At 40.8% G+C, this 12,770-nt stretch overlaps 1 pseudogene; it reads left to right on the top strand.

The window, feature by feature from the left end:
• The first annotated feature begins 227 nt into the window (after positions 1-227).
• Positions 228-6,284, top strand: LOC135200855 (uncharacterized; annotated as a pseudogene).
• Positions 6,285-12,770: the final 6,486 nt, after the last annotated feature.

Below are 12,770 nucleotides of genomic sequence, written 5' to 3'. Positions count from 1 at the left end.
TTACAGAGATCTAAAGCATATAGTAACGTGATCGATAGAAGATGAATGAATAAGGAGAGAGAGAGAGAGAGAAAAAAAAAAAAAACAGAGGGGCCAGGGATGGTACCTGCTGGAAAGCCCCGGCCTTGGAGGAGGCGATGATCTTGTGACTCACTGGGTGCCGTTTGGCGGTACGAAGATGCTGACATATCTTTAATTCATGTCATATTTCTTCACTCCCAAGCTACGTAAATGAAGCCACACGGTATACTCCCGGCGCCACTTCTTGGTTAGAATTATTGCCGAAGAAATTCCGAATGCAGAGACTGTTTTATTCTTTTTGAGATGTATGAGGGAAAAACACAAAATGGCAACTCGAAACTTGTATAGTAGGCAACCCACGGACCTCCTACGCTCGCTTCGCTCATTCACGCTTCTTTCAGTCTGCAAGAAACCATAGGGACGTTATATACTTAACATAAGTCGTCCCGACTTAACTGGATTATTTAATTACGTCTGGTTTGACCACTATCGTCATAAATCCAAGTGGCGTAAACTAGTGATACAAACAAATACGTCACACAACGCGGAAGTGAGGGATGTCTCAATATTAAAGGGGTGTCCCCCAACCCCGTTATTATATTATTTGGTGAATTGACTTACACAAATATTGTGAAGCGTATCTTCAAACAGTGAAACTGTGATACTGTAATTGCATGGTGATTAGCGTTTATCAAGAGAACTAGTGATCTTGACACGACAGAAATAACAAGGTAGGAAATGTGAAAGAAAGAAAAAAAAAAGACGCGTTAACAATCAGACATTGTCATCAAAGCGAATCTTGCGAGGAGCTGCAGTTGAAGAGGAAGAAGAAGAAGAGGAAGAAAAATAAAACTGACAGCGCCTCTGCGCACTACATCTCGGTTTCAGACCGTATAGAAAAAGAAGAAATAAACCTTCGTCTCCTAAGTTCTAAAGCTCTTCGGCTATGGCAGACAGCGATGCAGAGTGGGTCGGAGTGGACTTTGGTGAGTTCAATGGAGGGGTTCGAATTGAGCCTTGTTGAAATGTTAGTGAACCCTTCCTGCGGTCAGGGGCGACATTTGCATGTCAAATGGACAATGATGTGGCACTGTTAATTAGTGGTGATACGCCTGAGCTAATGATGATATAGTGATGTTTGTTAACTGTTATGATGATCATCGAGGGCGTAGTTATGTTTGCAAGTAATTTAAAGACACTCTCTCTCTCACACACACACACACACACACACACACATATATATATATATATATATATATATATATATATATATTATATATATATATATATATATATATATATATATATATATATGTGTGTGTGTGTGTGTGTGTGTGTGTGTGTGTGTGTGTGTGTACACATCCATTCACAGGTATGGGATGATTCATTCATACAAACTAGACCTATGACTTTCATTCTTTCCTTTTGTAAGATACTTTGAAGCTTGCTGCTGCTAACAAAGAACCTTCAGTTAGGTATGTTTTCTGAGAGAGAGAGAGTGGGGGAGGGGGGGGGGGTAGGGGAGCAAAATGACGCATTCGAATGAAATGTCTTCGTACCCTTAGGGCAATGAGGGTCTAGCCGAGCGTTTTATGATAGTTGAAGAGAAAACCATCTTTGGTTTTATTTTATCTATATTAAACCAAATTTACCATTAGGAAAAACGTACTTGAAGTTGTTATATATATATATATATATATATATAATATATATATATATATATATTATATATATATATATATATATATATATATATATATATGTGTGTGTGTGTGTGTGCATAGTTCATTCTAAAATTCACGGCACGAAAAAACAAAAGACAAAATACAAAAGTTATTAACCCACAATGATTTGTAACAGGTAGCAGATTGATAGTAAGCTAAGCTCTCTCTCTCTCTCTCTCTCTCTCATATTTATATGTGTGTATATATATATATATATATATATATATATATATATATATATATATATATAGTGTCCATTAATATTAAAGCACTTATCAAATGCTAGAATTCCATTTACTACTTTTTATTTCGTTTTTCAATGAATCCTCGACTTCCTCGAAGAGCTTAAGGGCCTTAGGCTATTGGGCGATGTCCTTCACTGAAAATTAGAGCAGATTGAAACAAGTGACGACTGTCACACGCGCGATACGGCTGCTTTTGGTTCTTAAAACCATTTTCGTTCATAGTATTCCGTTTCCAAGAAAAATAAATCCAGTGTTCGTTGCCAAGTGCGTTCACTTTGGCATGGAAATGTGGTGGAGTTTTATCACTAAGATATTTACCTTTTTTTTTATTGTAACACTGGAAATGTTAGTTTTGCCTGGTATCAGATCGAAGGTATCACTGATCGGTTACTGTAAGACTCTTAATTTGAAATGCAGGGTACCAAAGGAGAGAGAGAAAGAGAGACCCAAATGAAGGGTCCGTTGTTTATTTTGGCAAATATTATCAACCATGACGCATGAAGCGCGCTTCCTACGGAAATCGTATATACAGCTTAAATTCAGACCTTTAGCACTATTTGGGTAATGGGAAACACATTCTCAACCGTTTAAATTTACATGCCAAAATGTACAGTAAGTATCCCAAAGAACCGCAATTTTATACATAAATTAGCTTCCAAACACTGCTGTGCTTCGCTTCCCCTCAATATTGTAAAATTAATAAACGAAGCAAAAATTACAACCACCTGAATGTCCTACTATAACAGGAAGGTGGACGAGGATTCTAAAAACTTGCCGCATAGCCCAGCGAGAATCATTACTACTTCCGTTCCAAGGAATGCGTTCACCGCTGCAGCGGAGATCCGTGTGCTAAGTACTTCGTCACCAAACTTATTTTTTCCTACAAAGTTTACATTAAATTTAACAGCGCTTGAAGGGATTTGCGATAGCTAAAAATATGAACTTTACATATTAAGATTGACTTGTCATTACATAAGTTCCCTTTTTCATTTAAGCTTTATCATTTTATTATTTTCCATAAGATGTACTATTTTTTTATAGCATTCTACAGTGTTTTCTTGATAAACATCCTGAGAGAGAGAGAGAGAGAGAGAGAGAGAGAGAGAGAGAGACTTAAGCAGGCCGACATGCGCCCTGACGTCACTACCGTCGGATTCTGATGACGTCACTACGCGTTTGTCAGAAAACGCGGTGCGCCGTTGAAGTGATAAGTCAAGTAATAACTTGCGTCAAAATAAATCCTAATAACAAAGGAAGCCTTTCTGATAAAAGAGCCACGTGAGAAACAAATGTGAAAAAAACTAATGAAGTATCTTTTAAACAATCCTATTTTAAATGAGAGGACGTTAATTTCGTTTAAAGCTTCTGATATTGCAATTTGCAACCTTAATAATAGTGACTCCTTACTTTATCCAGCGAATTCCCTATTAATTTTTACTCTTGTCTATTTTCATCGCTCTTGTTTTTCCTAATGAATTTGTCGTTATTATTTTTAAATCTTCTTTTAAACTATTTTTAGTCTCAACCGTGTAGGCCAAGTTGCGATACCACGAATTCTCCATTCACAGTCTTGTCGCTGACACATTTCCTGAGAAAAGCCACAATATAAGTGCGGAAATCGTCACCTTTGGGCGACCTTAGAAGGATTAACAGAGTAAAATAAAAATATTGTAGGAAACTTGCCATAATGAACCATTAATGACAAATAAAAGGAGGGATAAAACATAGAATCTCAAAAGAAATTACAAACTACAGTGGACACGAAGTGGTCATCTATGTCCATATGATTTATATACAGGTCTGCACCTATGTAGGTCTATAGATGTAGTGCGCAAGCAACTGTATTTGTGAAGGAGCTACTCACCCAGTAATGTGAGTGGCCACTGCTTGGAAAGATGACGAGTTGAGCGCAACTCTGGTTAACGTGCTTCTTTGTATGATAGAATTTTGCCTCTTGGAGAGATGGTTAGTCACCTGCTCATTATGACTAAAGGTCTCTTCACAGAATACTCAAAAGGCTGACAACCACTTCATGGGTCATGCAGTACGTATTTCAAATGATAGAGCCGAGTAACTCAAAATGCCTGGCATCTTTTTCTTTGTAATTATGAGTGTGTTACATTTCAACCTGAAGCAAATTATTACGGTATAATTAAAAGTCTTTGAAGATTCCCCTAGGTCTAATACTGACTTAAAATATTTGCAGAGTTTGGGCAAGCAGGTCCAACTACTACAACTCGCAGACCGGCAAGGCCGAGACAGCCAAGACCAACATTCACTGAGAAGCCAGTAGCAGCACCTCGTCCAGATGCCCCTGAAGTAGAGGGCCCACCGACAGATCTGGTGAATTCTGGTTCTGTGACTGTTATCTCCAGTGTCATTGGGGGACTGCTGGGCGTTGTACTAATACTTCTCGTAGTCTACATGGTGGTTTTAAGACGGCGCCTAAACAAGGTAGGTCTAGACATTTTACTTCCTAGTATGGAATTCCTTGAGATAAACTTTTTCCAACTAACACTGAAAATATTGACCAAGTTCCTCATTTCTTATCCAGCAACAATGATTATGGTTTTGACATTTTTGACTATTCCATATCTAATGAATGAAGCACGGCATTATTTTAGCTTGAGAGACTGTTTAAATAACAATGCCACGAATCCATTATCATTCAAAATAAATGGTAATGATTTTTTTTTACTTATTTCAGGCCAAAGTTGCAAGCACAGATTCCCAATACCAGCTGCGTGTTGAAGATGTGGCACATCTGACACATCTTGATGAAACAACTAACACATACGTGAACACTACTGATCTACAAAAGCTCTTGACATCAGTCAAAGCTAAAGGTATGGCCCAGGAAAAGCCACCACCAACTATGCCAAAAATTGTGCATCAGACACCAACTCCATACCGAGCTGCTGCTGTTAACAAATCCCATACAACCCAAGTCTCCTCAGAAAACAATGGCTACACTTCTGATTCTGATGTTGTGGTACTCAGGGCACCGATGCCCCTCCCACATGACCCCAGTCTTTACGACGATGCTTACACACTAGAAAATAACTGGACCCCAAAACCTTCCCCAGAAACTGAAGTTCTTTATTCCAACCTTGAACAAACAGAACCTTTCAAGTTATCAAAGCCACCACCTCGCAGAAAGCTCGAAGCTCCTGCTGCTGCACCTCCTCCCCCACCCACGAAACAGAAAGATGTATCAGCTGGTGGTCCTAGTTTGGAAAAATCTGAACCTACATCTCCTACAGTCATTGCTCGGCCTGCCCCTCCGCCACCAAAATTGGTGAAAACCAAATCAAGTGAAACATTAGACCTCCCAAATTCAAAGATACCACTGCTGCCTGGAAACTCTAAACCTATTCCTCCTGTTGCCCCAAAGCCTAACAAAAGTGGGGAGTTGGCTGTAACTAACTCAGAATCATCAGATTCTAAGTTAGTTGCTGTGCCCCTGAAGAATCCCAAACCCATACCACCACCAGCTCTAAACCTACTCCTCCAGTATTGAGTAAACCTACACTTCCAGCAACAAGCAAACCAGTTCCTCCAGCCGCTAAACCAGGTCCCCCGACTGCATTGAAGCCTGGAGTGACTACAAAAGCAAAGGGGTTGCCCCCTCTGAAAATGGCCCTCATTCCTTCATTAAATAGGAGTTCAGTAGATAGTTGCACCACCCCTGACACAGGGATGATAGAACTTACACCTGAAAATACCCCAACCCCTGATACAGGTTCCATAAGTTCAAAAATTGCTTTCTTGGAAGGAAAAATGAAAACCCCTATTTTACCAATCAGGGCTAAGCCTTAGAAGACAAACAAACAAAGATGGCAGTGCCTTCACCCTCAAGTTATTTGTGATAGGTTCTCCAGGAGAAGCCAAAAAGTATTATGTAAATATGTTTGTACAAATACTATATATCTTCAAATATAAACCTTAGGTAAAATTCAGTACTACTAGACAGTTTCTTCTTGACAGGTTTACAGAAATTATGTATGACTGTAGTGACTCACAAGACATGAATCTAGCTAAACATGCCGAGTCTTACAGTATATGCCAATTACAAGTCAAATTGTCACAGGAATATAAATTTTGTAAATGTATCTTCTATGCAAATATTTTATGTACACGTGATGGACAATTTTTTTATTTGGTGAATAAATATTCAGGAGGATATTATTTCAGTGTTAGTAGATTTCTTCTTGTGGTTACCATAAGCTATGTAATAAAATACAAAAACTCTTCATAATATGATGAATAGCTCGAAATAAAGTTTCTCACGAGTTTCCTGTTTTGACCATTTCTTTGTTCTTTTACATTGCATAAGACAGGATCTTTTGTGTGTTTTTTTTTTTGTCATACAAATAACAGAGACAGTTTAAGAATAATACTGCAACAGGGTGTATGTAGCAACATATCAGTACTATTAGCTTTAATACAACATTGTAAATATGGTAATTATTATTCTAAGGTCTGTAAAACCTAGACATTTTCTATTTTGTACTAATGAATTTTTCCACCTAAGACTGTTTGCCATTTTATGTTTTTCTAATAGTCTTGACATGACTTGCATTACTTTTCTGAAATAAGTTCTTTATTCTCTGTATCCACTTCTCTAGTTTCTGTTGCTTGTATAAAAAAATTAAGGACATGTTACATGTATAGTGTGTGTGGAAATGTTAAGCAGAGGATAATATAACTTCATTATTGTTAGTCTATGATGAAATAGTCTGTGATATAATTTAATGAGCCTGCTGAGTGATGTTCAAGAACTGAACTTTTCTTTTGTATATAATGTGATTATAGATGTTAACTGTATGCTTCACTTAGCATGTAAAAATGAGAATCATCTTTATTGATAAAAACAAGTGTATTACTAATATTGTCATGTTAGTGTATTATGTACAGTATCTTTTACATAAAATGTGAAAAGTTTTGTATTAATCTGTGATAATTTCTTCCTACTGTCTTAACCTGGCAGTCTTGCACGATTAAAATCCTTATTACTTCAAAAAGTATAGGGTAAAAGGTGAGATACACAAACATCATGCAGAAATGTAGTCTTCTGGATGGGTTTTTTTTTTTTTATAGAATGCACAATGAAGTCTTGTTTGAAATATTCATGATGGATTTGTTTAGCTAACCACAATCAAGATGACTCAAAACAGTGATAATATATGCAGCTCTCAGCGCTGTTATGAATATATGCATCGGTTTTGTAAAAGAACCATTAGGTGCATGTTAAGTGACCCAGCAAATGCTGTAGTACCTGACTGAGTACTGTAGAGAAACCAGATCTTCTCAGCTGCTAGCACTGTCGAGTGAGGTTTTACAATTACTAACTTTAATTACACAATGCTTTCATAGATGTCATTCTACTACTACTAATTCTAGCACAATTACTATACTGTATTTTTTTTTAAAGATAACTACAAGATTATACAACTGTCTTGCATCCATGAAACTTTATGGAATATAAAATTTAGACCAAGAGCAATCAAATTATGACATGTTCAGTATTTTTCGAGACTGTCTAATCTTGTTGCAAAGGTTGTCACTATGGCGACCAATGGTCAGTTTCTTGTCAAAAAATAAAATTCTCCCAAACAATTTCATTTCATATGCCAGACAACAGCGACTCAATCATTACAGCAATAATAGAATAAGTGCAACAGCTGTCAAGAACTTATACTTTGTAGAATCAAATCAAAATATTTATCCAAGCTAAAATTGATTAGTAACTGCTTACCTCTGACGTTTAAAGCATTTCTGTAGAGATGGGTGTCCGATTGGAAGAAAAAACCTCACCATGTTACACAGACAATAAGCTAACATTACGAATACCGACAATAAAACAAAAACAATAATCTTATAATGACTTGGATGAGATCAAGTTATGGAATTTTTATTCTAAAATTAATATTAATAATACTTACCTGTATAATTTATCTAGCCCCTAAATCCCCAAAAACCGCGCCAAAATTTACCACATTGGCAACCATGTTACCTCCTATTCTGTCCGCCAGTTGGCAACGCTGCCGTTGAGTTCCAAAACCTTCCCTGAAAATCAGTTGTGACAGGCAAATCGTGGGGTAGGATGGGTGGGACTAGCTAAATTATACAGGTAAGTATTATTAATATTAATTTTAGAATAAAAATTCCATATTATTAAACATTACCTTAATATAATTTATCTAGCCCGATTAACCACATTGAAAAGGAGGAGGGAATCCGAGTACAATTTCCCCTTCGGACAGAATAGGACATAAAGCAATCATAGAAATATATATCATAGGCAGTTAAAAACTCAACCCGAGGTCTAAGATACTAAGAACTCAAAGTCTCCTACCATAATGCCGCAGAATTGCGGCAGTAAAGGACAAGGAGTAAGTGTATATTCAGTCAGTCTGTACTAAAGTCAGGTGACCGACCAGGTGACCAGTCAGACAAAATGAGGACAGCAAGGCTGCACCCTGATGACTTTATCAAGCACTACAATGACACCTACTCTCTCACGAATGTCTGGCGCCAAGAGAGAGGATCGGGTATTGACAACTCTTTCCCTGAAGGATGAGTGCCTGGACTGCCTGGGCGATTCAAGCTAAGCAAACATTGGGGGTGTGTATCAAGGCACCCAACCCAACGTCGCCAGCAGCGATATCGGCTCATGAGCAACTCCTGACTCGAGCTTTCTGGTGCCAAGAGAAAGGAGCATGGAGCAAAAAGGCGACTCAGTCCTGAAGGACGAGTGCCACAGTCCAACCTGGTCTCATGTTAAATGATCATCGGAGGGTTATCAACGCAACCGACGTCGTCAACAAGAAACTCAGGGCTACTAAATGTCGCCTGATCTCGCACAAGTGTCTGAATCCGAGAAAACAGGTGAGACAAAAAGTAGATGGTGAAAGAGTCACCAGATGACAGCAGACGATCCCTCGACTAATTCCCTATCCAGAAGGACAATGGAAGAAGTGCGAGTCGTCAGGACAAGCGAACCAGTGGCTAGTCCTAGGTCGGCATCGACTTTGGGATAAGCATAGTCGCCAGTGCCGACAACCCAGTGGCTGGTCTCATGTCACACTGACAATGAAAGCAACATGAGTTGTCAAGCAGCTAGTCCTTGTCATCAACAACACCTAAATACCAAACTGCCTAATTCTCATTATAACTAAACCAAAAACTGCCATAAGTTATAATGTAAAAAAAAATATATATACAACAAAAAAGAAAAAATACAGGTAACAACCAAAACGTAACACAGGAAGACTACCTAATTCTCCTGTCTGACGACCTGTCCTGCCATCACCAACGGGCCCAAGGAACGAAAGGTCGCCTAGAACTAGAGAAATATCCCTCAAGTAAAAGGAGGCAAAAACAGAATTAGAACGCTAAGTCGCCGCCTCAAGCACCTTGGCGACCGAGAAGTTCTTCATAAAAGCTTCTGATGTAGCAACTGCTCTAATACTGTGCGCTCTCGGCGTCTGGCCCTCACAGGCAGCCGAACCACCAGTTTTAATAATAAGATCTCTGAGAAAAAAGGATACACCATTCTTTGATATAGGTCTCTTTGACATTTCGGGGTGAAATGAACAGATGACGGGGGGAACCAACCCGTGAAAAAAGTACCATTATCGTCCGGTCGGTTAAAAAAGCGCAATAAGATAGAACCGTCTCCATAACAGGGCAAAGCAAAAACTAAATTCCATACATTAAATATAAAATCAAAACAAAAAAACGGACCAAAGATTAACAAACCACGACGGAAAACTTACAGCACGAAAGACCAACTAAGGCGAAGAATGGGGATTATCATAAAAACGCATTCAGTCTTTGCGACAAAATTTGGGAAGGTATGACAAAATCATGTCTTGTTCAGATCTAGCAACCAGAAAAGAGAGTGCTTGCAGTTCACCCACCCTCTTGGCTGTAGCCAGCGAGACAAGGAAGAGTGTCTTAGAAGAGAGGTCCCTTAAATCGGCCGTATTCAGAAGCTCAAACGGAGGGAACCTAAAGACTTTAAGGACTTTATTAATGTCCCATGTCGGAGGAGAACACTGCAGACTAGGTCAGCCAACTGTCGCGCCACTATGGAGAACCCTTCGTGCTTGGAGAATCTCCTGACAGTCTCCAGGCATGAAGATGAGCATGTGGAGCCTCTGATGGAACTGATGAAAATGGGGTTGTTTGAGAAGATCTGGTCTCTGTCAGACGAATGGGGGGCTCCACCAGAGCTTCCAGTAGGTCGGGAAACCACTCCTTTTGTGGCCAGAAGGGGGCAATCAAGGTGAGATTTAGACGCTTGGTTGCTCTCATTGTTGAGGACTGACCTCACCAGAGCGAACGGAGGAAATGCATAGGCTTGAAGGCCCTCCCAGTCCTGCAAAAGAGCGTCTGTCCCGGCACTCTGAGGAGTCTGGTAAGAGGCAAAGAAGATCTAGCACCTAAAATTCAGTGGGGTGGCAAACACATCGACTGTGACAGGCCACTTCTTCCTGAGGCTGTCGAAGACTTCCTGGCAAGTGTCCATTCCGTCCCTTGAACTTTGTTCGGTCTCGACAAGGCGTCTGCTAAGTCATTGCGATGGCCCAGGATAAACTGAGGGACCAACGTAATCCCCGTCTTCTGCCCAACACAGGATTGATCGCGGTTCTTGAGTGAGAAGGTCCGACTGTGTGCCATCTTGGTTTCCTAAGTACAAGACTGCTGTGGTGTTGTTGACGAAGATCGCGACAACCAACTCCAAAAGTTGATCCGGAAATGAAAGAAGGCCTAGGTACACTGCCCTTAGTTCCTTCCAATTTGTTGACATGATCCTCTCTTCCTCTGACCAAAGGCCCGAAGCGGCTTTGGAGCCTAGGTGCGCGCCCCAACCTTGATCCGAGGCGTCTGACCAAAACATTAGGTCCGGCGGAACTGAAAGAAGAGAAGTCCCTGACTTGAGGTGGTGAACTTGCATCCACCAACAGAGATCCTTCCGACTGTGGAGAGGAGGCGATTATCGTGTCCTCGGACACGAAATCCCACGACTGGGGAAGTGTTGACAGAAGGGACCTCATTCTGAGATGACCTCTGTGAACCAGTTGGATGAGGGATGATAAATGGCCCAGGAGAGTCCTCCAAAGAGAAATTGGCTGCATTATGGAGGACAAAAATTCTTCGACCAGACTTAGAAGCTTGTCTATCCATTTCGGAGCGGGAGAAGCCCTCAAAATCTGGGAATTCAAAACAATCCCCAGATAAGTCATGATCTGGCAAGGGATTAGACTAGACTTGTCGAAGATGATATGAATGCCCAACTCGACACAAAGAGACAGAACTATCTCCCTCGACCGGAGACATTTCTCTAGAGATTCGGCCTGGACTAACCAATCGTCCAGATACCGAAGCATCCTTACATTTAACTGATGCAGAATAGCCGAAACAGGAGCCATCACCCGAGAAAAGACCTGTGGCGCAGTGGTGAGGCCGAATCAAAGGGTCTTGAACTGGAAAACTCCCGAGTCCATGAAAAATCAAAGGTAAGGTCTGCTCTTCGGATGGATGGGGATTTGCAAATAACCATCCTGCAGATCAATGGAAATCATCCAGTCCCCCATCCTGATGGATGAAAGAACAGTCTGAACAGTCTCCATTCAGAACTTGGACTTTAGAATGAACTTGTTCAAGACCAAAAGATCTATGATGGGGTGCCATCATAGATAAGCATCCTGCAGATCAATGGAAATCATCCAGTCCCCCATCCTGACGGATGAAAGAACAGTCTGAACAGTCTCCATTCGGAACTTGGACTTTAGAATGAACTTGTTCAAGACCGAAAGATCTATGATGGGGAGCCAGGCACCAGAGGCCTTTAGAACTACAACACCCGTGAGTAAAACCCGAGAGGAGGAGGAGCTCGCTCTATAGCATCCTTCTCCAAGAGAGCTGAAAGCTCCTTCTCCAAGGCTTGACCCCTGATTGAGTGCAGGGAATAACCGCTGAACTCGAGAGGAAGATTGGAAAGTGGAGGTCTTGAAACCAAAGGGGAACTCACAACCTACCTTCAGGACCTCCACCACCCAAGCATCCACTGTTCTCTCCTGCCAAGCTGACCAATGGCGAGAGAGACAAGCTCCTACTGTGGTCTCCGGGCAAGGTAATGACTCCTACTTCCGAAAATTCTTATGCAGAGGCAAGGAAGAAGAAGAAGAAAAGAAGGTCCACCTGGAGGATGAGCTCTTCCCCTGCCCTTAGAGCCACGCCAAGAACCTCTCCCGCGTTTCAAAGAGTGAGCACCAGAGGAGGAAGCTGAGGCGCCAGAAACCTGAGATGTACTCTGGAAAAAAGAGCCAGAAGGAGGAGGTTGTTGGGCTGGAGCAGAAGGTACGGATCTGGCACTAAACTTACGCTTACTCCTTGAAGGAACGGGAGGAAGACCAGAGGAAAAAGCCCTTGATAAGAGGCCCAGTGAGCTTGGGAAGAGGCATCACCTTGATGTTCCTTCAAAACCTCAGATATATCAAATAGGGAATCGCCAAAAAGAGAAGAAAACAACAAACGGTTTCTCTGAATCTCCGATACAGAGGAGGGTAACTAGGACAAATATAGGCTACGCCTTAGAGAAACAAGAAAGGCCTGCATTGAAGCGGCAAGCTCGTTCTGATGTACAGAAGCGATTGAAATAGAAGAGCAGAATTTCTCAAAAAGAGGAGGATTGTGAGGATTGAGCTTCTTGTAAGGGGCTCATTACAGACTCCATGGCAATAACGTCTTCGATTGAGACCAAGACCGA

The sequence above is a fragment of the Macrobrachium nipponense genome, chromosome 27 (assembly GCF_015104395.2).
Source record: "Macrobrachium nipponense isolate FS-2020 chromosome 27, ASM1510439v2, whole genome shotgun sequence".
Lineage (NCBI taxonomy): Eukaryota > Metazoa > Arthropoda > Malacostraca > Decapoda > Palaemonidae > Macrobrachium > Macrobrachium nipponense.
Note: the sequence above shows the minus strand (reverse complement) of the source record. Positions and strands in the feature narration are given on the sequence as shown.